The sequence below is a fragment of the Pteronotus mesoamericanus genome, unplaced genomic scaffold, assembly GCF_021234165.1.
Source record: "Pteronotus mesoamericanus isolate MK-2021 breed Mesoamerican mustached bat unplaced genomic scaffold, CSHL_Meso_final contig_169, whole genome shotgun sequence".
NCBI lineage: Eukaryota > Metazoa > Chordata > Mammalia > Chiroptera > Mormoopidae > Pteronotus > Pteronotus mesoamericanus.
The window spans coordinates 27,087,434-27,110,729 of NW_026555068.1; the positions used below are offsets into that span (position 1 = coordinate 27,087,434).

Below are 23,296 nucleotides of genomic sequence, written 5' to 3' on the forward strand. Positions count from 1 at the left end.
CCAGACCTGCGAGCGAAGCGTATGCTGCTTAAGCTGCTGAGCATGTGGCAACTTGTTAGAGTGGCCACGGAGCCGACACAGAGAGGAGAATTCTAGCAGGCACCACACACACCGTACAGCCCCCGGAATGGTGGGTCACCAGTGCCGAAATCGGTGGCTCTGAGCAAGACAGAGTCCGGAAACCCATGGACTGCGTGTGTGCGTTTTGTGTTGCGAATGACGTAAGTGGCATTTGATAAAATCCAAAGAGGAAGAATGAATTAGTCAAAAAAAAAAAAAATTAGTAGCACTGTTATAAAAATTGTTATAAGCAAACAGGACAACCTGCACCAAAATAAAAGCCAGATCAGATTTAAACATAAAAATATGAATTAAAAAGCTAAAGACAAACATACTAAAAAAGACACAGGACAATAGCTTTATAATCTTCGGGTAGAGAAGACTTTCTTGGGAGGAGACTAAGACAAACAATCACGATCAAGTATCGCTTGTCGAAAGGCTCCGGCATCTCCGCAGGGCAAAGTGACAGCAGCACCCAGTGAACTCGGCTGCGCCCGAACCGCAGACAGACCTCAGCCTGCGGCCAGGCCCTTGGGGACGCCCGGGATGGGGACCGGAGCCGGAGGAAGCGCAAACCGGAGCGGCGTGCTCTCCACGCACGGTCCCAAGTGCTCAGCGCTCCAGCGGCTGGTGGGCGAAGGGCCGGAGAGACCCCGCGCTACAAGCACAGCTGCTGCTCTCGCCAAACCGCGGCCGGCGCGCTGCCGCTGCCTGGCCAGTGCCCACTCAGGCTCTGTTTGTTTTTTTAATTTGTAAAACAGCAAGGCATGGTTATTGTGAAAGACTCGCACCACAGTCTGTTCTGAACTCCGAATGGAATGTGGGAGCTTCCCCAACTCACTCACTGCCGTCCCAGATCGAACCTTCTCGTCTAGAGGTAAGCAGCTGGGATGAACACCTTCCTCCTGATTTTCCTGAGCTGCTGTCGGTGGCTGTTTGTGGCCCCCATTCCCCTTCTTGATGTCGCTAGGATTTCCCTTCAGATCAGATGTCTACCCCTGCCCCCCACAGCACACATGCTTTGGGGAACAGGGTCCCCATCACCCTCCCGGATGGACCACGGATCCACGTAAGGCAGTGTTTGTTTTGAAGTGTGGCCTCGAACCTCCAAAGCCCTCCCAGGTACTTCCAGGTGCTCCGAGCCCAATGAAGCGTCCTCATGACACTGAAGCGTGATGTGCCCCTTTCGCTGTATTGAATGTGAGGGGTTGGTGGTGGCAGCCCTGCTGGTCCCTTAGTAGCGCCGGGCAGCGGCACCCAAGCACCGGGGGCCACGTGGTCTCCCCGACCGTGCTCTTGGCAGGAGACTCGCGCTCACGTCGCTCGGGCTCACCCTCGATGCCCAACACAAACACATCAACTTCGTTAACTCCCGACCCTTGCGCACACATCCTTTCAACGCCCGTGTAGCTGGGACGTGCGTGTGATGTGCACCCAGATGCACTAGTTCTAGGGAGGAAAAATGCCTTTGGTTTGTGAGCTGAACGTATTTTTTCATCAGCCCAGTGACGGGTACGGAAGGCCTCCCAGCTTCCCTTCCGAGTTAGCGGTTCTCAGTTTGTTACTGATGCCCCTCCGCCCCCCCGCCTCTGTTTTCCTTGTGTCTGTAACCCCGCCACGCTCACATTTGCTAGCAACGGTGATGGTTTTGTTACAGTCAGTGTCTATGGCCTTTCGTGCTTTCAAACAATTGTTGAAAATTAGGAACATTGTTTTTCAAAGGTTTTTTCCTACTAAATTGCTTCAAAATGTCTAAAATAAGGCTGTTAGGACTCAACCACACCATTTCTCTAATCTGCACTCTTCTAAACCCATTGCTTTTCTTCTGTTGAAGGATGTGCATTTTGGCAATGTTCCTTTCCCCCATCTCTCATCTCTGTACAGAAAGCCCTGCCCCGGGGGGCCGGACCATTTGAGCGACGAGCAGCTCTCTGTGACTGCGCATCAGTCGGTCTTCAGCTCCACTAGAGAGTCCCCCCGATAATTCCCCTCGTCACCTGCCAACGGGCGTCAGCATCCATCCTATACGATGTCGTGCCCTGCACTGATGACCCGAGCTGTGTGTCACTTGCCTTGACCTGTGACCATTTTATTACCTGGCTTCTCAGTGCCTTTCCGATGGCGCCGTTTGGGCCACGGGGACAGCGCCACGGTCCCTGGCTCGCGCTCCTGGTGGCAAGCTTCCTCTCCCCTTTGTTTTCCACACTGCGTTCTATGGCTGCTCTGCTTATCAGACCTTAAAGGATTGTTCTAAATGAGTGTTTTTTCTCTTTCGGAGATCCATGCCAATTTCTATTGTTTACTGAATCGTATATTACTCTCAGATTTGTCTTCTCTGCCAAGAGCTTTATTTATTTAATATTACAACTGCAAAATCCTTCCAGTTAAATCTTTCAAAGCCCTCGTGTGTCTACAGAGCGCTCATCATTAATCTCATGTCTTCAGCCAAAGCTGTGTTATTCTTACAACATCATCTCATGTTTAAACAGACTCCCTACACATGTTTTAGGTTAAATTCTCTTTTTTTCTTAATCACTTCAATCTTCTCTTATTCCTCCTTCTTCGCCCAGGGTCACGTAGTTGAACAAGTACTTTGATCTCACCGTGTAGCACACTGGGTCGGGCCCCGGGTGCAGCGCATTGCACAGGACGGTCCTTGTCCTCAGGGAGCTTATGGACCCGTGAGGGGACAGGCCAGACTCATTTTCTTGGTCACCAAAGGCCTGTTAGCGCCTACCTCTCTCATGGACTATGGCTAACATTTCTAGAGGAAACACGGCAGTGACTCCCTGAAACTGGAACGTAAACAACAGCAAGCAAAGAGGGAGGGAAATGACAGCTTGAGAAATGGCCTGTCTGGGTAGCGACCACGAGAGATTTTTACCGCCTGACTCCCCCGAGGCCCAGCAGCCGGACTGCAGAGCCACCCAGGGGTGCAGGGAGAAGCCGGCCAGAGAGCGCAGAACAGGCAGGCGCCCCGTGAGCTGCAGAGGGCAGGGGAAGGAACATCTTTTTCACTTTTCCACTCTCTCTTGCTCCAGCTGAAAGCCAGCTCACCCCCAGCGCCCCCAGGGTGGCACCTGAGGCACGAACAGACCCAGAGCAGCCACCTCTGCGCACAGGGGACCTGGGAGAAGCGGCCCCCAGCCCTCAGCCGGGGCCAGGGAAGGCCCGGCGGAAGCGGAGGAGCCCACTCCCTCCGCCAGCCTGCGAGTCCGCACGCGTGCCCCACCCACCCAGGCCGCGTGAACGCCAGCCCAGGCCCAAGGAGCAGGAGAGAAGCCTCAGAGCCAGAAGGAAACCTGCAGCGCCCGCCTGACCAGGCTGACCCCCTGCGGAAACAGCACAAAATGAGCGGCCCCCAAAGGCCGGACCAGGGGCTCGCAGCAGGGCACTCGGTGTGCCCCAGGCACCGCGCAGGCCTGCTCGGGGCAGGACGGGCGGGGGGGCGCAGGGCCGCTTCCCGAGGGAAAAGGCGGCCGGTGCCCGGCGAGGGGCGCCGACGCTGGGGCCCGTGGGCTGCGTCTGCAGCCGAGCCCGAAATAAGCAAGAGGTGGGAATGAGTTCTCAACACAGAAAACTATTCTTAAAAATAACAAATATTTTAGGACTGAAAAGTAATCATAATTTCAGGTTCTATTTGAAATAAAAGAAATTTCAAACTAGCTTGATGGGCTCAATAGCAAAATGGAGGCATCAGAAAAAGGAACTAGAAAAGAATCAATAGAACTTATCCACTCTGAAGTATAGAAAGGACAAAAATTTAAACCAACATTCATAGAGCCCTCAGAGACCAATGGGACAGACAATACCCAAACTTCTAACATTTATTTCATTGGAGAACTAGAAGGAGGGAGGTAGAGGTTGGTGCAGAAAAATTATTTGGAAAAAAAATGGCATGCTTAAAACTAGGCAAATTTGGGAAAGAACATAAACCTCAATATACCTTAATCAGAAAAACTCAAAGAAAACCCTGCTAGGCATGACATAATCAACTACAGAAGGAAAAAGGAGGGAGGGTGTTGAGGGGGGAGGGGCAAACAAAGACACCAAAAAAGAGGAAGGAAAAGACAAATATTATGAAATCGTCACTAAAAACAACATATTACATATAGAGGGGAAAACTGAATTAATGAAGGTTTCTCACCCAGAACAATGGTGGCCAGAAGACAGTGGGACATCTTTCAAGGGCTCAGAAAGAGAAGGGGAGCCTGTCAACCCAGAATTCTGTATGAGTCAAAAATGGGCTTCAGAAATGAAGGCAAAATGCATTTTCAAAAGAAAGGAAAGAAAGAAAGAAAGAATTTGACACCAGCACACCTGCCGTTAAAGGGAATTTTCCGGGTGAAGGCAAACTCAGATCTTCCGGAGCAAAGGGAGAGCAAGAGAAATGAGGATTATCCGGGTGAATATAATAAAGGCCTTTCCTCCTTGTAGCGGCTGGAAATGGGTAAGCTGGCTGGAAGCAAAGCAGGGCAGCGAGGCCAGCAACGCCCTCGCTCGGGTACCGTGACAGCCATGCCGGAGGCCGGGGGCGGGGGCGGGCTGTCCGCCGAGGCACTTTCTTCAAAAGGAGGAACCCCGTAAGGGGACCAGAGACGTTGGTGCGTGGTAACACTTAGGGCTGCCAGTAAAAAAGTGCAATGAGAGGTGGTTTTTTTAAAAGAAGATCCATTTAATAAACTATCTTTAATATTAATAGATATTTAAATAGTACGTTCCAAATAGGCAGGGAACAGGGATGATGGGAACAAAAAGGACCAGGACAAATTGAAAAAATGATACGTCTAAATTCAGCCCCATCGATAACGTTAAATGTAAATAATCTAAACACACTAAGTAAAAGACAGATTTTCCCACTGGATGTAAGAACAACATTTCATTATGCACTGTCTTCAGGAGACCCATGTGAGATACAGTGGTAGGTCAGAGGTGAGACTATGGGGGATGTAAGAGGGAAACACTAACCCAAAGAAAGCAGAGGGGGCCATATTATTGAATACATAGATTTTAGAGGAAAGACAATTACTACAAATGAAAAACAAAATACATAATGATAACAGGGTCAACTGACCAAGAAGACAACAATCTCTGTACTTTACTACAGAGTCTCAAAATATATGAAGTAACATCTGACAGAATTGCACTAAAGGTTCAACAACACTGTTAAAGATAATAAACAACTGAGCAGAGTTGCAGGGATACAAAATCAACACGTAAGAAATGACACAAGGACAACCTCAAATGGAAATTAAAACAATTTTATTATAGAATTCAAAAAACCTTAGAAATGAATTTAGTCAAGGGGACCAAAGACATGGGCACTGAAAACTACAAAAAGAATTGCTGAAAGGAGTTAAAGAAATAAATGGAGAGACAGCCCATATTCATGGATTGGAACACAATATTGCTACCATGCCAATACTACCCAAAGCGATCCACAGATTCAATGCACTCCATCTTGCTATGCTCCTTCCATATTTTTACAGAAATAGAAGTAGAAAAGCCCATCCCCAAATCCATGGGGTTACAAGTTGTGTTTGTGAGCAACACAAACACCCCTGGACAGGAATGAAGCTGGAGCACTCACACTTCGCTATCTCAAAGCCATGAATGTGGAGCCTGAGCCTCGGGCATCAGGACAGACACACGGCCCACAGAGACGAAGCAGCCAGCCCGGGGGTGAGCTGGTGCGCACGTGGTTGGCTGGCTTCTGACAAAGGTGCCAAGACCGTTCAAGGGGGAAAGGCCCATCTTCTCCCACGATTGGTGCCAGAACAACCGGCAAACGGATGAAACCAAATCCTTCTCTTACACAGTGTGCAGAAGTTCATTTGAAATTGTCCACAGACCTGTGAGAGCCAAAGTTATAAAACTCTTACAAGCAAACACAGGGGAAAATCCTTATGACATAGGATTTGGCAATGATTTTTTTTGGCTGTGACATCAAACGTACAAGCAGAATGAGAAAAGCGGGTGAATTGGACTTCATCAGAATGTAGGGCTCTATCAAGAGGGTGAGAGGGAACCCAGAGAACTGGAAGGAAATGCGTGCAGCTTATATATCTGATGAAAGATTAATATTCAGAGTATAGAAAGAGCTGCCTCAACTCAACAATGAAAACCAGCTCCATTTAAAAATGGGCAAAAGACCCAGCTGGACATTTCTCCAAAGAAGATACACAAACGGCCCAAAAGCACATGAAAAGATGCTAAAGGGCAGCAAAACTCTTATTCCGTACGATGCTGTGATGACGAGTACATGCCACGCATGTCTCAAAACCCACAGCGTGCACAGCGCCAGGAGGGAGCCCTCAGGCCCAGTGTGGACGCCGGTTGATAGCAATGCATTGACGTCGGCTCGTCAGTGGTCACACACACACAGCACTAACAGAAGGCGTTACAAACAGGGGGCTGGGTGCTTGCTGACGGGGCTTTTGAAAACTGTACAAAATTTTTGCTCTGTGTTTTCTGTAGATCAAAACCGGCTAAAAGTTGTCTATTAATCTTTATAAATTCCTAATTAAAAATATTTTATAGCCTTTCATTTATCCTTTTTAAAAAAATCAAAATATAAAACGGGGCATACGTTTTACCAGCATTACCTGCCCTCGTCGCCGTTCTTTCTTGGCCTCATTTCCTTGCCATTTGCTCAGACAGGCTCGACGCTCCTTTCTTTCTCTCCGGGTTAAACAGCCGCCAGCAGGGGGCGCGGGCGGGCAGGCGTCCGCTCGCAGAGAGGCCCCTCTGCTCCGAGCGGGCTGAGCTCTGACCGCGCCCCCGCGACGCTGGGATGCGGGGAGTTTTCCCAGCGCTTAGAACCGGTGTGTGTTCTGCAGGGCGTCGTTCGGCTATTCCTCAAGACGACGACGACAGTCCGGGCACCAGAAGTGAACTCACATCTCCTTTTCTTGGATGTAAACGTGTAAATGTTGAAACAACGATTTTTCTTTCTTTTTCCTTTTTGTGGACACCAGAGTCCCCCACTTAACGAAGTTCTCGAGAAAGAACAAATTTCCCTTAAGTTAACCGCTGTTAAGTGAGTGATCCAGGTTCTGGCTTAATTTTGTTTTTTTCAAATAGAACTCCAAGCAATGAGCGTGAATGACTGAGGACATTCCAAGCCCAGTTTAAGCACACGTTTCTCCGAACTACTTAATGGCTCTGTAAAACCATCCAAATTGCAGGTCTTTCAGGGCCGAGGTGTGCTCAACGCTGCCAAAGGTGCCCCCGCCCGCCCCCCACCCCCAGTCCGAGCCCCAGGCTCCCGCAGCAAAGCCCTGAGCGTGGTTCCCCATGTTTGCAGAGGCGGCCGAGAAAGGAAGTGGAGAACGTTCTCTCAGAAATCATGAAGTGGGAAAATGTTTAAAACTATTTATAGCAGCACTTAGCTGTGGAAATCCCAGACTCCACTGTCTATTTATAGTTTCTCTTTGGGTTAAAAGGGTGAAACCAGAAATCTGGAAAATGCTGCCTGCTTTTATCCCGCAGTTGAAACTAATCAGCTGTCTTTCTGAGGCTGTGACAAGCAGATACCTCGCAGAGTCACGGCAGCGGCTCCGCCCCGGCTCGGGGGCCGGGGATGGGGGACTGAGGATGAAAGAACAACGTTTTTTTCCCCTGATTAAGTGGTTTTTACGTGGTTTTCTTCTGTCTTCAAGTTAACTGCAAATGGGACTCTGTCCATAACGTGGGGCCTCACCTAGTGGGATGTGGGAAGAGCGGGGGTGGCAAAACCCGCCAAGGGGGCCCCGGACCACTCTCCAGCGCTGGCCGGCCCAGCTGAGTGACAAGAAAGCCAGGGAAAGTCCCCCAAGGGCGGACGGCCGCCCCGAGCATGCCACCAGGCTGCAGCAGCCCCCTCCCCCGGCCCCCACGCCGGGCCGGACCTGCCACGCGGGCGGCCCGGACCGTGGGACCGGCCGGCCCTCCAGAGCGGGCCTGTGTTACCTTCCCAGCACCTTTTTCTGGAGGAAAGAGACGAGGGAGGCGGCTGTTGCCGTGCAAGGCCCGGAGCTGCTGGGGGAGGGCCGGCCCAGCCGCGAGCCTGGGGCCTGCGGGCAGGCCGCAGGGGTGAGGAACGGGCTGCCTCCAGCCGGGGGAAAGGTTTCGCCCCATCGTCACGGGACCTTGTGGGGTCAAGCTTAGAGATGGTTAGGAGTGAAGGAAAAGGTGGTAGAGGAACACGCACACAGCCGCGCCGCTGCCTCGGCCGCCCTGGCACACACCCCACAGGAAACCCCACTTGCCCAGGTGCGGCCTGCGGTCACTAACGCAGATCTGTGAGCGAGCCCCCGGGACCCCGCAGGCGCTGCTGCAACCAGCTGAGGCAGAGGGCCTGCCACCCCCACCCCGGCCCCGGGGTGGGCCCGAGGCTCCGCACCGTTCCCGGTGCGCCGGTCCCTGCTCCCGTCCGGGCAGTGCCTCTGAGCACCGCCGATGCCGCCCTGCGCACCAGGCCGGCCCTGCCTTTGGAGCCAAGGACGACCCCCAGAAACGCCGTTTCTGTCCCCCTGCGGCGCGGTCTCCCCTTTTCAGCTCCCCGACTGCCCGCTGGCGAAGACCGCCTCTGCCCGGCTGTCCCTTTCCTCCCGCCGCAGTCCCGCTCGAGCCCAGGCTCCGAGTGCGGCTCGTGTGCCGGCCCCGCCGGAACGTGTCCTCCGCACCCTCACCCGGGAGGGCCCGCCTGGCCTGAGGGGGCTCCCCATGCGGGGGCGGGGGCCACAGAAAGGGCCGCGGCCTGGAGCCGGGAGGACCTGCACGTGGCTGGCCATCAGCACTCGCATCAGGACGGCCTTCGGAGCGGCCGCCCCTTGCCACCAACCGCGTCACACCGCCCTCCTCCAACCCCCCGCGGCTCTCCAGGGCTGGCCCGATGAAGGGAACTGTGTCCGCGTGGACCAGCCAGCCTGCCCCTAAGCTGCTCCTGTCTCTGTTCCTGGCACCCGGGCGCTCCGGCCGCCGGAGATGGACCCACCGCTTCCTCCTCCGGCGCCACCCGCACTCTTCCCTCCGCACCTCGGTAAGGCCCACGGCGCCGTAAGTGCACCTGCGGCGCGTGCGCTCACCGTGAGCTCTCTATGCTCGCCGACGGGCTCCTCGGGTACAAGGATTAGATCCGTCTTTAGAAACCATGTTGAACTGGTGCTTTGTGCATGTCTGATCGCGCTGGACGTGGGTGGGGACCTTTCTGTGTTGAGCTAGAACTCAGGGGGCCTGGCAGGCCCCCCGGCTTGGCTTTGTCCTGGGCAGCGCTGACTCCCAGCCGCGCGAGTGCCTGTCAGCCACTTAGCGCGAGAGCAGCGGGCTGGCTTCCCAGGGGGCTAGGGGTCAGCCCCGGCCTCTCCGGCTTTCCACAGGCACGGCCTGGCTTAATGCTTCCGAGGTTCTGGAACAGAGGTTTTTTGGTGAGCACACTGTGCTTTACTAGGACAAGAAAACAGAGAAAAAATTTTGAGAGGTTTTCAAGCAGAAGGATTGAACTCAGAAAGGGTTTCTGGTTAGCCATACTAACCAGGGAATTTGGAGGACCGTGGCCGCCTTGTCTCTGAGTATCTTGGTCAGCGGGAGGTTTATGAGATTTGAAAGCCGTAAATAATGTGGCACATTTCTTAGCCGGCTGTGGCGTTCCAACAGTGAACCTACCGAGGAATCAAAACCCCGCTTCCTGCACCAAATCCCAACAGCTTCGTTTCACTGTATGAACGTAATTCAATTTGGATGGGGTATTGATTCTTTACATGACTTTAACTTTTCTTATCTATGATGTTTTGTTGGGGGAAACTGTACTTGTGACTTTGAGAATCTCGTCCATTTCATGAGAAGCAAGCAGGCATCATACTATTTGTTGCTTTTATCACCAGGGATCGTTTCTCTCGTTTGGCAGAGAGCATTATATCGTTAGTTAATTCTGCATAATCTCGAAATTGGCGTTTGGGTTTGGGAACATTCACACGGTAACAACTAAACACACTGAAGCGATTTAAATCCTCCTGTGCTTCCCTTTCCAACGCTGCCGTGCGTCACCACGGCTGAGCCGGTACCTGCTGGCCGGCACCGGCGCTGGCGGGAGGTGTTCCAGAAGGCGCCCGCCCCCAGCCGCACAGGGCCGGCACCCCAGGGCCGCGCCTGCGGTTTTGCCATGCCAGCCGCATCCCCCCGCCAGCCCCCCGTAACTCCGCCGTCCCGAGATGTCCCTGGGGAGCCAGGAGGTGGACTGCGGCTGCACCTGGGTTCGCCGCCTTACTTTCATACGGAGGCGGGGGAAGGGGCGCCCAAGCGCCGTGAACCCCAAGTCCCTGATGTGGAAGCAGCCGTCGCAGCCTTGAGTCTGCTCACATCGTTGCCTTTGCGAGCGTCTCTGGGAGGCACGCGGGTTCTGGAATCAGACAGACGGCCTGTGCCTCTCCCTCGGCCCCTGAGAGCGGCGACTTCGGCGCTCCTCGCCCTGCGCTGTCGCAGACCTTCCTTCCGTGAGGCGCGTATGCGGGGCCCTCGCCCCTGTCACGGGTCTGTTAAAGAGCAGCTGACCTTTACGCCTGGCTCCGAGCTACTCTGCTCAGGTCAGGGATGAAGATGGTCAAGGAACACAAGTCCCAATTTGGGGACAGAAACCTGGGCCTCACGGGCTGACCCGAGGACTGTGCTTTGGCCTGGGCAGCTCCTCGTGGGCGGCATCCCTGGGTGGACCCTGCAGGTTGCCAGTCAGCGGGGGGCCGTCTGCAGGCCGTTCCGGTCTTGGTCCATCCTCCCCTTTCTCCCAGTGGAGGGGAGAAGAGGGAAGGGGAGAGCCAGACTCTTCTGGCGTCTTCCACCCCTGCCCCTTGGAGCTGCCCAGGCCTCCCGCAAACCAGACGCAGGGTTTCCTCGCTTCTGTGACAGAGGGATAGAGCTAGGATGCTGGACCGAGGTCACTGTGTGACGAACGCAGGTGGTCACACTTGAGGCTTCTTTCATCAGCTGAAGCCAAGAGAAGAAACAAGGCAGCAGGTGTTTCTCTGAGCCGACAGGAAGCCCCTCTCCACTGTTTTGGGCGCCCTGGGCGTTGGCAAACGGGATGAAAATAACTGGACACATGCCCTTTGGTCCCTTGACCCCACACAAGTACATGCGCAGAAGCCAGGACGCGGGCCTGCTGGGACAATCAGATCCGGGGCACCTCCAGCTCACCGTTCCAGGACCAGCTGACCCCTCACAGCCTTCCTGGGCCTCCGGTGGACCAGGGAACTGGTTCTCCTAATCTGGCGCCCGCCCACGTGGGGCTGTGTCACGGCCACGCTGTGCGGTGGAGCTGGCCCAGCTGCCCCGTGAGCCTCACACCTGGGAGGGCCTGAGAGGCAGAGAGGCGCCGGGGACCCACACAGATGCAAGGACACTGCGACGGCACCGGAGTGGCTGCGCTGCTCCCTGGCCAGCGCCGGCCCTGCGCCCACAGCCTGCCAGGGCCCCCAGGCAGCAGGGACGCCCACGGCGGCGGGAGAGGCTCCCTCCGCACACGCGCTGCCTCTGCCGCTGCCCCTGCGCCCCACCCCACCCCGAGCGCTGTCGCCTGGCAGGGTCTTCACCCCCCGCCCCGAGCTGGGGTGCCCCAGGGGAGCCCCGGCGGGAGGCTCCTGCCACCAGGATGCGTAGGGGAGCGGGGTGCTGGGACTCGGCACCCCGGCCAGGGAGGCTGGTGGGGACACCGGCTCGCTCCCAGCCCGGAGGCCCGGCTGCCCGGTGGGAACCGAGTCCTGCTTCCTGCTGCAGGAAGGGAGGCCAGGGCCCGCACGGCTCTCCGCCTGCCCTGGCGGGCCGCCCAGCTGGCCCCGGGGCGCCCCCCGCCCCTGCCCTCCTCTTGTTCCCACCCCCGGCAAAGGGTGGGGCAGAACTCCAGAGATAAGTGCCCCCTTTTGGGGTGGAGACCACAGCCCTGTCCCCTCCTGTGGACAGTGTCCACTCTGTTCGGACAAGGTCCTACCATTCCCACACCCTCCCCTTGGGCCCGGGGGTCAGTTCAGGACAAAGGCCAAATGGCCTGGCAGAAGGATGGGAGGGGACGGAGCTGCAGGCTCGGTTAGCTGCCCAGGGCGCTGTGGGCCATGTCTGTGAAGAAGGAGGCTTCAGGAACATGGGCACCCACAGCACTGTTTCCTACTTATTCCAGATACGCGGTAACCCTCAGCGACGCCATGGGCAACGATCATGGGGTGGCCCGACCAAGAAACGTGTGCCGCTCTGCCTGCGCTCCACGGGGTCCCGGACCCGGGCCGCACACTTGCGCGGCGGCGCGCTGAGATCCGGGCTGCTGGCAGCCTTGGCCAGAGGCACCCACCGCGGTTTCGCCTGAATTACTCTCTCTTCGGGACGTGCCTGGAGGTTCTGCCAGCAACTACCGCCTGCTGCCGGTCCGTCAGTCAAAGCCTCGTACCCTGTCTCGCAGTCGCTCTCTAGAACAGGAATTCAAACCTTTTTGTAAAGCCCAGGAGCTAAAAACCGATCACCCAAAGTGTAGTGGGAAACTGAAGAAAACAACAGGTAATTTGGTGGAAATGAAGCAAGAAACCTCCACCGATACAGAGCAGTCAGCTTGAGGGGGCTTCTGCGGCATCGGCTCCCGCAGCATCTGCAGCATCTGCTGCCAGGCGGCCCCCAGCCACACAGGCCGCGGCAGCGCACGGTCCTCACACCTGCCCTGCTCAGGCGGGGCAGGGGGTGGGGGTGCGGGGCGGGCGGGGGGGCTGCCGTGAGAAGAGGCGGCACCTGCCAAACGAAGGTGGCCTTTGCCAATTTAAAAATTAGGTTGACACATGACTCTACAGCAGGTTGGTGCTGGGGGACGGAGCCAACATTCGTGCAGGACAGCCCCAGGAGGGGAGCGGGAGGAGCTCTCCTGTCCCTCCGCTCTCCTCTTTCCCGCCAGGAGGGCGGCGCCGGCGCCCACCCACGCGGCGCGCCCTGGGAACCCTCCGGGGGCTGCCCGCCGGCTGCCCGACCCTGCCGGCTCAGGGCGGCCTGCAGCTCGGGCGCCCACTCGCTGTGCCGTTTGTTTCTGCTGCCGATTTGAAGGGCAGATGCGTGCACTCTTCGCTTCCTTCAGCCGTTGGAACTTTTCATCCATACGCAGCGGACTACAGTTAACAGCTGTTGTCCCAACACATGAAAAGGACTACCGTGTGACCCAGCAACTCCTGCTGGGCGTTTACCCAGACAGTGAAGGCACGGATGCGAAAGGGTGTCCGCAGCCCCGCGTTCACCGCAGCGCGTGCCGCAGCAGCCGGCCCATGCAAACAGCCTGCGTGCTCATCGACAGGCGATGAGCAAGGGTGGCCATGCATTTGGGGCCGTTCCTTGACATTTATTTTCCAGTTGATTCATTCTCTCTTGAGCTACGTTTAACTTGTAGGTAACACTTCCATTAAATGTTTTTTCTTACCCTTACACATTTCATCTTTTGTGTATCTTTTAAGTTTATACAAAATTCACACGTACCTGCTCTGTCCCCTTCACTCCCTTATAACTTATCCAATCCATTTTTTTAATAACGCGTGAGCCACTGGCCCTGCTCACTTCCCGCTGTGTGGGTCCCGGTGGCTGCCAACCCTGGGGGCGGTTCTGCCCATTCCCGTCCCCCGCAGCTTCTGACGCCGGCGGCTGGATCCCCCGACTGGACCACACGCAGACCCACAGCCTTCGCCAGGCCCGTGCGAAGGATACGATGCCGGGTGCGTCTCTGCTTTGGGACTTGGGGAGTCATCGATGCTGCTGCATGACGCCTATTTCCATGCATGGGGGACGGCCACAGGCAGTCTTCTCTCGCTTGTTTTTCACTGATTAGTTGGAACACTTTTATAAGGATATGCTGTCCCTCACGTACTGTTAGTTTACCAAGCGGTAGAGCTTACAGAGGAGGGGCAAGAGAACAGACTAGTCCCCTGCGTTTAAGATCAAGGAAATAAAATGGTTCTTTTTCCTTCTTGTCATTTTCAGCCACATTAAGAACACATGGATTTAAACTTCTTTGAAGGGTTTTAATTCCTGTGATTATTATTAAAGCTTGAAGTGTCTCACTTTGTCCAGTGGGAGCCTCTCCCAGTTGGCTTCTAGCTCCTTTTGACGTCACCTTACTAGTCTCTGGTGGCTTCCTTGCTATTTGGTCGGACAAGACGTCCCAGGCTCACCCCATACTTTGTGGGCATGAAATCAGCCCTTTCTCCAAGAAGCCTTGATTTCTTTCAGTGATAAACAGCATTTCAAGACCACAATTTTGTCACTGAGGGACATTCAGTGAACAGAAATAAGAAACATAACTATGTTCCAAGTGAAACGTCCACCTCGTGCGTTTAATTCCAAGTGGAGCCTTGTAGGGCTTCCCCTATTCTCAGGTCTGTACCTTCTTCCTTCCAGGCCCGAGGACGTGCTTCTCAAAGACACGGGAGCTGACGGAACACCCCATAGAGCACAGTGGCTCTCTGCCACGCGCACACACAGCAGCCTCTGAACGGCGCCAGCGCAGGTTCTGGAAAGGCGACCGTTCCGGCCTGCGCGCTCCCGTTGCCCCGCCGTTCTCCCTCACGCCACCCCCGTGCCGACTGCACTGTGCGCGCACAGTCGGCGCTTACAGCCAACCCCTGCGCCCCGGGCGGCAGCGCCTCAGCCCTTCCAGGTGTTCGAAGCTTGGCCTCTAGCCGCCATCGTAAGGGGGCCCTGGAGCTAACGAGCCGGGGAGGAAGGGCATCGTGGGAACGGCTCGGGAACAGCAAGTGCCAGGTTCCACGTAACGCAGCTCGCCGCAGCCTGCGGGCCAGGGCTTGCCTCCACGGAGGCGAGGCTGCAGGCTTTCATCGCCCCCTGAGCTGCCCGCCTCCTACCGCGCCCCAGCACGTCCCCCGCCCTGTTCTCGGAACCGCGCTGGTGGCTCTGAGTCGCAGCTGCCCCGGCCCCAGCCGTCAGCAGCTCCGCACACCCTGGAGCCCCACGCCCCGGTCGGGTTTCACGTCGCTGGCTGACAGCGGGCTCCTGCTGCCCGGCCTGGGCCCGCCCGTCGTCCGGGTTGCAGGTGCGCTTCGCCCTGCCTGCGTGTTGACAGGCAGGGAGACGAACAGACGTTCCTCCCAGCGATCCCTCTCCCTTTGGTTTGGCAGAGAGTCCATCTGCTGGCTTGCAGGACGGGACACAACATTAACTTTTTTTCAGTAACTCTTTTCTCTGGAATATTAAAGATGTTCAACGATCTGTTTCCACAGATAAGCTGTGAATCCAAACGTTAAAAAAAAAACCACGAACCCAGATTAATAAAGACGTGGCTGAGGCCAGTATCTTAGGGTGCAAGGTGGCGTTTCAGACGCGGAAGGTCCAAGGCTCTGGGGCGAGAGCGACGACGAAGCTGGGAACGCACCACACAAAACTCGAGGCCGGCCTGGAGGGTCTCAGCGTGTGCTGTTCAGGTTCAGTTCAGTAACTTCAGTAACTGTCTCCTTTAACCACTCAAACATTCGGGGGGACGGGAGTGGGTTATTTGTGTTCCTGGCACAGAAAACAGACTTTATAGTTTTCAATGAAGTGAAAGTTGAAGCAAAATTGAGAACAGGGACCATGAAAATTTAATAACAGCCACAGGTCACTTTCAAAAACATACGTTTCCACTTTACAGTAACGGTCAATTAAGTTAAATAATGGCTAAACACACACAGGCATGGTGAGTAAAGAAGCGTACCGCTGTCTGCGTTGTTTCTGTTGCCTGCTGCGGGGTGTTCCCAGGCTGTGCTGGGAATGCCGGCCAGCGGGCTCACCTGCACGTCGGCAGGCGCGCTCCCCGGGCAACGCAGAGCCGCTGCAGGCGGGGCTCTCGCTCCGCCCCGGCCCCTGGCCCCGCTACTGCGGCCGCTGGCGAGGGCTCTGTGCGTGCTCCACCCCAGGTCAATCTCCTGGACCTTCTTGGGGCCATCTGGGAACCTGCCTAGAAAATCCCGTCGTGGGAAGGGTCCTGCTAAGCCAGTTTAACCAGAACCTATCACCCGTGATATCTGATCACCCTCAACATCTGCTCGGCTTCCACATCCCCCCAGTCCCCAGGTGAAGGTGGTCGCCTGGCTGCCCCCAGCAAGGGTCCTGCTGGGTCAGTGTAGTCAGAAGCCTCTCCCCTGAGGGCAGGTTGGCTGGATCTTCATTTCAGCTTAAGGGACTGAGCACTGGGACCCCAAAGGGATGTGAGAGCGGGTTAAGACCCCATCCAGAGAGGAGAGAATTCAGGCCCCGGGAGTTCTCATAACTTGGCCAAGACCCTTGGGCCGACGTCTGAGAACCAGGGAGGAGGAGGCCACCGGAGCTCAGCACGCAAACTGTTCTGCACGCGAGGCTTTGACTGTGATTGGTTTTGAAGAGGCAGGTGCTAAATTTCTCTGTTCAAAAATATTAGTGTTACCAAACAAACATTGCAACACAAAAACCAAATACAAAAGTCAATCATGGCCCAGCTCCCCGACTCCGATCATGTCTCCCTGTCACCTCCTCTGTTCTCACCACACACACGTGGTTCTGATGGCAGTGTAAATGCAACTTTGTACTTTCTATTTCATAGTATAAGAACTTCCTATGTATTGTATCAGTCTTCATAATAAGTTGTTAAACTGATGCAAACAGATACTACACATGATCTTAGCCAAAAGGCCAAGAAGCCATCATAATAATGTGTAAGAGCTGCTTGACATTTCATCCAACTTACTAAATAATTTCTGGACTGTTGAACATTTGATTGTTCCGTTTCTTTTCAATATAAATAATGCTGCAGTTAGCATCTTTGGGTACATGTCCCCTGTCTCTTTAAGTCCCCGATGACTCCATGCCTCATGCTGCTGTGGCCGGGGAGGACACCTGCTCTGATGTCAGCCGTCTTGCGTTCATGAGGCCTGGGTTGTGGCCTAACAGCCAATCTGCCCTGCAGAGTGGTCAACGTTCGACTGAGAACGTGTGTCTTGCTACTCTGGGAAGGAATGTTCTGTGTGAGTCTGCTAAGTCCATCTGGACACATGCGTCTTTTAAGACCAATGGTTTTTTACTGGTTTTCTGTCTGGAAGACCTACCCCGATGGCTACATTGACTCGAGGGACCAATTTGGGGACAACTGCCATCTTATCAATATTGTCTTCTAAAACATGAACTGGGTATATTTCTTCTTTTATTTAATCTTCAATTTCTCTCAGCCATGCTTTATAGATTTCAATATACAGGTTTTATACTTTAATTGCTAAATTTATTCCTATTTAGTTTATTTTTAGATGCCATTATAAATGGAATTGTGTTCTTCCATTTTCAAATTGTTTATTGATAGTATATAGAAATACAATCAACTTAGTTCAGTATATTTTATATTCTGTAACCTTGTAAAAATTGCTTATTAATTTTTCTTTCATTTCTTATAACTTTTTACATATTGCATCATGTGATTAGAGAATAGCTTAATTTTTTTTTTCTAACCTGTATGCCTCTCATTTCTTTGTCTGGCCATCTTCTCTGGGTAGAATTTTTGATACATTTTGAATAGAAATGGTAAAAGTCACATGCCTTTGAAAATTAAATAAAGAGCGGACCCCCAGGACGCGGGCAGCCCTGTATGTTTGCGTGAGGGATGGCGGCCCTGTGGCCACTGGCTCTCGGGGTTACTGGGAGGGTCACACAAGGCGCCACGTGTAAAACACTTAGCCCATGCCGGGCGCACGTCGGTGGCCTCAGGAAGCGCTGGTGTCTGCAGAGGGAGTCTGGAGTGGCCACGGAGCGCTGGGGCGCGGGCCCGGGGGACAGACCACCTGCGGGGCTCCACGGCCAGTGGGGTGGGGATGGGACGTGCTTTGGGGCCGTCCCCACCGTGGGCCAGCACCGATTCAGCGTCTCCGGTGCCGCGGGCGCTCTGCCCGAGCCCCTGAGATAAACCCTTCGCTACTTCCATGTGCACTGCTACCTCATTCCTCAAGGTCTTTTCCAGAGGCTGATCCATTACGCTGCTGAGGGACTTGAAGTACGAGGTGGGAACGACAGCTGAGGGGAGGGAGCCGTCGGTGACGACATCTCTGTGGCCCCTCAGACCTGCGGGGACTCAGCGTCTCTCTCCGTTGGAGGGAAGGGGCCCGTTTCCTCCGGGGGCGGCAGGCGCCATGGCGGCCCGCGGGGGCCGGGTGTCCCTGCGCCTGCGGAGCGGCACTAACGGCTGCCACGGCCCGATGCCCCTCGTCAGTGACTCGCCGGCCTGCGTCCTTCATGTCCGCAGAGGACACGTCACCGAGAAGCGTCGGGGCTTGGACTGCTCTGCAGTAAAACAATGCACACAAATTCCCACTCTTTATTTAGAAAACGAGAGAGGAAGGCTCAGCAACCTCTGAACTGGGATCATCACCGAGACGCACAGAGCCTCCCCAACGGGGCGAGTCGCGGCTTCTCTGAAGCACACGGCCTGTTGCCAGAGTCGCACGAAGAGGTCCCTGGGTGTAAACCCCACAGCATGCAGGGCGAACGGGGCGCCATCTACAGGAGGGCCCCTCTCCGGGCGGTTCCTCGCCTCCGCGGTTCTGTCACGGCACGCCTGGTGATGCTGCGCGGGCTGCCTGCAGCGTGTGTGTGGAGGGACGTCCCCATCACTGCAGCAGGTAGTTCTCGCAGGCGCACACCTTGTGCTCAGTGATCGAATCTAGAGGAAGAGGAGGAGAGAGGCAGTTTGGGGTCGCTGATGGCCAGCCACCCAGGGAAGTGATAACCTATGCATAGAAACACAAAATCCTATCAACACAAAAGTCTTCAATGGGCCAAAGCTGCGTTTTCCCTAAGTCCACGTAGCTCGTAAAGATAACACAAAACGAAATAAAATAAGTCCAGTTCCTCAGTCTCACCGGCCACGTTTCACGTGCTCAGCGGCCCCATGTCCACCAGTCACGGCACACGTGGGGGCGTCCACACCAGGGCCGGGCGCTCCCTGCGACGCAGCGGACCGTCGGCCCAAGTTCCACCCTTAGTTGGCGCGGCGCTCCCCGGCTGGAGGCAGGCCGTGAGCAAGCACGTGCGTGAGCGCCCGCCACGGCGGGCTCTGTGTGCTCCCGGCCGTGTGGTTCTGGCTCCGGGGGACACAAAGGCGGAGCGCCCCTCCTACGCTGTGGGCCTTTGTGTTTCAGGGGAGGGCACGGACACTTCCTCCGCTTGAAGCTCTTACTAGTCTGTGGAGGTTACGAGAGGTCGCCCAGCCCGGGGTCAGCGGCAGGTGCAGCTGCCCAGGCCAGCATGGGTGTGCCCCGCCGCCGGCTCAAAGCAACCCCTTTGCTCTTCCCCTAACACTGGAGCGCCCGCCGCTCTCAGCCCTGCTTCTGTTCCAGTGAAAGGGCACGCGCTGGGCCGCCAGCATGGACTGAATGACAAACGCAATTATATGTATTGATTACCACCATTGTCCCGAGGGGGACTAACTGTATTTGAAGTTACAATGAAGAGCGACGGAAGGCGGAAGCTGTGACAGCTGGGAGGTACAAGGAATAAAAGATGGGTTTATTCTCTGAGTACAGGACAAAAATGGCTCATTTTAGTTGTAGCGCAGGATAGAGCCTGAGGATTTAATCGCAGCCTTCTCGCCGCATGTTCACCCCGCGCAGGTCTGCGCCGCGGCTGAGCTGCAGGAGGGAGGCACGCGAGAGGCAGCTGCAGATGTTCTATGATTCTCATGAGTAACAGAGAAAACAGAATTTTAGCAATGAGTGTTACGCTATGCATGCCACTTAATTCTACAACACGGAGAGGCAGGCAGTTGCTATGCACGAAGATGCTCAGCGCTAACAACGACCAGGGGAATGCAAACCCAAACCGCAGTGGGGTACCTACCACCTCACACCAGGGAGAATGGCTGTCATCAGAAATCCCGCAAGGTAGGTGTGTTGGCGAGGACATGGAGCAAAGGGGACCCGGTCCCCGGTCCCCACCAGCTGTGGCTGCCTCACTGAGGGATCCGGTGCCCCGAGGGGCCCCCAGGGCAGACCTGCCTGCTCCGTGCACCGCCGGCTCCCTTATCTGTGCAGTGAGTGAGGAGGGGGTGCCCTGAAGAATGGCCTGCTCAGTCACGAGGCCTCCTGAGCGGCCTTCTGTTCACAAACCCCGCGGCCCAGAGCATGCGCCTTGCTCCCCAGCACCCGCCAGCCCTCGGGGAAGCAGGGATCTAATCACCCACCCGGCCGGCAAACGGCCGGGCTATCAGCGGCCTCTTCCTGAAAGTGTCGCCGTGGGGAGCATGCAAACCACATGCTTTTCATAAGCTATAAGGAAATCATGCCCAGGCTAATTTTTTTTTTGGCAACGCCATTGAGAATATTACGCTATGTTCCCACAATAGCATGAACTGCGTGTCTTATCACTTGAACAGAGCTCAGACAATAAAAGGGCGCCTAAGACTGGAAATCTGCTTTATGAGAAAGGCCAAACCAACCTTCACGGCACCCACAGGGGGCGAAAGAGCAATGGGAGAGGGCGGCGGCCCCGCAAGCAAGCCACACAGCCACCGCTGGCCCGCGCGCGGGCTGGCCCGGCTGCCCCGCCCCCGGGAGGCCGAGTGGGGAGTGCGTGCCGGGTGCTCCAGGGCCCCACTGGGGGCAGTGAAATTACTGGAATACACGTTCGAATACAACGTGCATCAGCAACACCAGGTAAAGGTGACAGCGTCTCACTTCCTGGTGCCAGGAACTCTGTGTTTGTCTTCCTGCTTATTTGCATACACAGTCAGGCACCCAGAAGCATTTCTTTCTCAAAAACCCCCATTGCTCCTTCTGGTTGAATGAGTCATCCAGAATCTTGGCCCCGGTATCCTCCTGTTTCGGGGAAAAGGGACTCTGGGGACAGATGGGAACACACTCCTGACCGGCCCGACAGCCTTGTTTGAAGGCAGCTCGCGCCTGTGGCCTCCGTGGGGAGGAAGGGGAGGCAGGGCCGCCTTCCACACTGCAGCCCGCGGGGCTCGGCAAGGCTCCGCGGGGCCCTGTGCCAGCCCAGCGCGGTGGCCGGGGGGAGCTGCTTGGCGCGCGGTGCTCGTCCCTGAGCTGTGTTCTCCCCAAGACACAACTGAGGGTTAGAAGACAGGCTTATAATGAGGATAATCATGTGACAGGGTTTTTAAATATTCATAAACGCTGGGTCATCGTTTTTAAAGACACAGGCAGGGAGAGGTAGAGGCCTGTCTGATGGGTCACAGCGCCCAGTGTCGGGGGGCTACACCGGGTGGGGCACCCACGTCTCCTCTGCAACAAGAACCTCCGGCTTGAGCAGCAGGGGAGGTGCAGTCAGCAGAAACAAAGAGCCCGTTACCCACAGGGAGAAACACCGAGGTGCCAAAGCCCTGGGGTCTTTACTTGGGTGGGTAAAGGACAAATGGAGAGACTTTTCACTACTTTCCCAACCGAGTCGCGGAGACTGACCTCACGCAGGAGCCACTGTCCCAGCCCCGAAAAGCTTCATTTGCACCTTTGAGCACTGCCTCTCATAGTTGGTCACAAAATAACTCTCTTTTTCTTTTATACTGGCGCTTCCACATGGTTTTAAATATGGTTCTATTCCTAATTTTATTTGGTCTTCCAAAGACAAGATCTCACTTTGTCAAAGGGTCGGGATGACCGCCCCGCGTGTCAGCAGACACAGGCCCCTGCGATCCTGGACGATGGCCCCGGGAGCCCTGCGCTGTTTGGCGTGCGCCCAGGTCACGCCCTTCGGCCTCTGGAGAGGTGGCCGGGCAGAGGTTGCCACCATTTATGGAAGGAGTGAGTGAGGTCCCCGGAGCTTCGCCGCATGGCCTCTGGGAGCAGACGCGGCAGGGGCAGGGCCTGGGTGAGGGGCAAGGCCACGCTCTGGACCGCGTGCGCTGCAGGTCGGGCCGTGAGCAGACACGGCAAAGCGGCACCTAGCTTTCCACACAGTTGGAGTGGTTGCCTTGCAACTCAGTGCAGAAAGATAAGAACATAAACTAATAAATGTTTGAAAAATTCATGCTGCAGCCCCCAAGCGACTGGCTGCAGAGGGCCCAGTGCAGCAGGGCCGGGGGCTGGCGCGTCGGGGGCTCGGACTTCCTCCCCTCCGAGAGCCACGGACACACAATGCTCGGACGCTGCCAAGGGGAGGCACAGACGGTGCCATCAGCAAGCCAGGAACAGGACACACACCTGGGGAAGAGGAGAGGCACCGACGCTCGGCCCGCAGTCCAGCTCGGGGTCGTCTAGCATTCAAAGGGCCCGCAAATCGAAACCCTGGGCCCAGGCCAGGCATGGCTGCCTCCTAACGCCCAGGGGAGGAGAGCTGCTCACACAGCCACCCTCCGGACCGCCTGTGCGCAGAGACGCAGGGCGACCGGAGGGGCCAGCAGACCCCCAACCCGGAGGAAGCAAGAGAGCAGGCCTGACCCCGGCCCGCACGAAGCCCAGCCCCCAGCCCCACACGGCTGGCCGCGGGGGTCGCCCGTACGCAGAGCTGCTGGGCCTGTCGGCGCCATCGTGACAGGGGAACTTTGCTACAAAACACAACAGGAGCCTCTGTTTCGGGACATGGCTGCGCTGAAGGCCGTAGCCTTGGCATTTAGAGAAGCGTGAACAGCCTCCTGGCTCTTCGAAGTGTTGCTAAAATCACAGGCTTTTTAAAAAAATTAGTTTCCAGGCAAAAGACAACTTACTCTGCATCAGAGAATAAAAAATTACTTTTGAGTCTTGTGCTTTTAATACAGGTCAACGATGACCACCAGTCATTCGGGGGATAGTCCTAAGAGACGTATGAGCGTAACGCGGGCAAGCGTGACATCTACTTGTCTGAGGACAGCGTCTAGGAAGGGTGAGGAAAGCCAGGAGCTTGTCATTTAGACGCAAGGGGAAGCAAATGGGAAGGAGACTGAAAAGGAAAAGGAGAAGGAGGGGTGGGAAGCACAACTCTCAGGTCTCAGGGGGCCAGGGAGGAGTCCCAGCCCAGGTGTGGCAGCTGGGCCAGCTCACTGCTGGGGTGAGCAGAGCCCGCTCTCCCCACAAATCCTTATGCTGAAGGCCCGACCCCCGGACCTCAGAACATGGCTGTGTCCAGGCATGAGGGCTTCTGAGGTGACAGCGTTAGAATGAGGTCACCGGGGTGGGACACAGCCCAACACAGCAGGTGTCTCTTTAAGAGGAGGGGATGAGGGCAGACAGGCACAGAGGGGACGCCGCGTGTGGCCACGGGGAGCAGATGGCCTCTGGAGGGACAGCCCGCGGTCGCTGGACCCCGCCCC

General features: G+C 55.8%; 1 pseudogene; it reads right to left on the reverse strand.

Moving 5' to 3' along the window:
- Positions 1-16,614: 16,614 nt before the first annotated feature.
- On the reverse strand, positions 16,615-16,719 carry LOC129064917 (uncharacterized; annotated as a pseudogene).
- Between the last annotated feature and the right edge of the window lie 6,577 nt (positions 16,720-23,296).